Source organism: Rhagoletis zephyria, unplaced genomic scaffold, assembly GCF_001687245.7.
Source record: "Rhagoletis zephyria isolate East Lansing unplaced genomic scaffold, Rhagoletis_zephyria_1.1 Rzeph_scaffold_01539, whole genome shotgun sequence".
NCBI classification, from domain to species: domain Eukaryota; kingdom Metazoa; phylum Arthropoda; class Insecta; order Diptera; family Tephritidae; genus Rhagoletis; species Rhagoletis zephyria.
In genome coordinates this window covers 65921-69216 of record NW_016158623.1, presented here as the reverse complement: position 1 = coordinate 69216, position 3296 = coordinate 65921, and positions in this window count along the sequence as shown.

Here is a 3296-nt window from a genome sequence, read left to right as displayed (position 1 = left end):
AGCTCTATGAAATTGTAAAGCGTGACGTCTCAGATTTCTTAATTTTTTGGAAACAGCAACAAATATTTTTATTTTTTTAGCGAAAAACCTTCCACACAGAAGTTCTCAAAAAGTGCGATTGGTTATGCTTAAGCCAGTGATGGAAAAGTAGACACAATAGTGCAATTTTTGGCACTTTCATTCGCAGAGGTACTTTTGGAACAATTCATCCTGTTTTGGCACAATCATAAATTTAGGGACATAGCATAATATGCCAATATACTATATAACAAATAATTACATACTACATTATAGACAAAAAAATTACAAAAAGAAAAAATTAAAATAAGGGTCGTGAGATATATTGTGTGACCGCTTTTGACAAAACGCAGAATCCTATTGTGAATTCCCAGCGCAAAAGGGCAAGTTTCAGCAAAATCCCGTTGATTTTGATCATATTTTTTTGTTGGCGGTGTGATATATTTTCATCCATTTAAAAAACTTTCGAACACACTGTATATGGTATGCGTAAATTCGGAAACATGGAATGTCTAAGAATTCTGAATTAAAAGTTTGTTGCTGATTTTTATACACGAGCGCACTTGTGCGCAAGGGTGTTATAACTTTGTTCACATAACGGTTGTTTGTAACAGGGAAAACGAATCGAGATAGATATAGACAAATGTATACATAAATGATCAGAATGAAAAGAAAAATCGATTAAGCGGTGACTGTCTGTCCGTCCGTAAGTCCGTCCGTCTGTGCACACGATAACTCGAGTAAAAATTGAGATATCTTAACGAAACTTGGTACGTACACTTCCTTCTAGCGTAGGACGGATGGTATTGAAAATGGGCAAAATCGGAAAATAACCACGCCTACCTCCCATATATCGGTAATTTTCAGAAATACGAAAACTGCGATATTCTAGTAACTACTGAAGATTATTCACTCAAAATTTATATTTACAATAAGTTTTAGACGAAAAATATTAATTTTTGGAAAATGGGCGTAGCCACGCCCACTTAAGGTTACATGTGTATATCTTGGTAACCGCTGCACCAATTTTTTCCAAACTTGGCACAGTTGATGCCCTTGATATAAGATACGAAATGGCCGAAAATTTAAAAAATCGGGCAATAACCACGCCCACATCCCATATAATGGTAATTTAGAGAAATACGAAATCTTCGATAAATCAGTAAATATTAAAGCTAATTTATTTAAAATTGATGCTTGCAACAATTCTTTACCAAGAAATACGTTTATATTAAAATTTTGAAAAATGGGTGTGGCACAGCCCACTTATGATCACATATATGTACCTCGGTAACCGTTCTACCAATTTGTACCAAACTCGGTGTGGTTATTGCGCTTGCCACATAGAAGCAAAATTTTTGAAAATTATTGTAATCGGACTAGAACTATGGCCGCTTTTTAGGTAACGGCAAATTTCAGAAATGCTTGAAACTTCAATATTTCGAAATTTAAGGACGCTAATTTACTCAAAATTGATACACCCCGGCTTACATGTAGCGGTTGCTTTCGGAAAGGTAAAAATCATATATTTAATACTTGCGCCAGGTATTTAATGTTCGGCTCCGCCCGAACTTAGACTTTCTTACTTGTTTTTTTAATTTTTGTACAAAGTTTGAAATGTAGATTTATGTACATACATACATAGATATATGGTGTTTGCTGAATTATGAGTTAGACTTTTATATAAAATCAAAAGAAAAATTTAATCAAAATATATCACCGCCATTATTTCGCATATATGTATGTGTAAAGACGTCAGATTAGCTATATTTCGGTGCATTTCCCCTTGGTAATTAGAATGCTGTGTTAGTTTAGCATGAATTTATTTATATATGTCTAAGGAATCCTTCATCAAAGTAATTTACTGTAATAATTTTTGCTAATTAATAATTATTACATTACATCAGTGTATTCTAAAAATATATTACTCTTAGAAGACCTTAAAAGAAAGATATTTTAATTTTGTGGCACTTTCATCTTTTTTTCGGCACTAGTTTGACCATTAGGCACATTTTGAAATTTTTAAATTCCATCCCTGGCTTGAACACACTTAAATGAATGTCAATAAAATTTAGTTTTGTGGTTATATCAAAGCGAAATTTTGAGAACAGTCCGTTGCTTACTCTTAATATAAACAACGACGCACTGGAAAAAGTTAATAATTCAAATACCTAGGATGATCGACGATAAACTAAAACAAAAATAAAATGGATTCTATATTTTCAATTAGAGCTCTAGCAATATGTACATCGGTGAAAACTGCATTTATAGCATTGACACATTAAGTTAACCTTTTGGCAAGTAAAATTAATCTTTTGACAAATAAATTTAATCTTTTGACAAATAAATTTAACCTTTTGGCAACCAAAATTAATTTTTTGGCAAATAAATTTAATCTTTTGGCAAATAAAATTAAACTAAAAATTAAGCAGTGTTTGAAAAATTAAAAAATACACTAAAAAACTGCTGTTGCTATGCTAGGAAAGCATTGAAATTTCCAAAAAGAAAACATTTTCGATGGGCACCCTAATGTACATATCGCACACCGTCTTCAAAAGAGTCACAACTCAAAATAATAGTTATTTCGTAGCACATGCTAATTATATGGGCAAGGGAGGCTTTACCTTAGGTTTTTTTTTAACAAATTATAACCAAAATTTTCTCCAGCTTTTGCTGATAGGTAAATAAAAGCTCTGTGTACATTTTTAGCGCATAATTTCAAAAATTACAAATTTTGAGTTGTGACTCATTTGAAGACGGTGTGCGATATGTGCCTATGCACATAAATAAATTATTTTTTGTACCTGCATTTGAAAATATACTAACGGAGTTCAAGATTTGTAGCATTTTAGATGTTTTTTATCCCATTTGGCCAGAATGTGTGGTTTGGTTGAAATAAAGTGTGCCAGATAGTTTGACGAATATTTGAAACTATGCTATGACAGAACTGCTTGAAAGTGAGCAGTGAAATCAACAGAACAGAAAAACCAAAAAACACGTTTCAGCTATCCTGCAGGCTAACTCTTGATATTGGCGAAGTAAAGCTAAGCGTCAAAAGTAAAACAAATGCTTTCCTAGCACAGCAACAGCAGTTTTTTAGTGTATTATTTACTTTTTCATACACTGTTTAGTACCACAGTAGAGATTAATTTCAATTGCCAAAAGATTAACACCTTTATTCTAGAACCCGAATTTTCGTAATTCGTAATTCGTAGATACGTTACGAAAAACGAAACATCTACATGCAACCTTTGCGGAAAAATATGCAGCATTGCCAG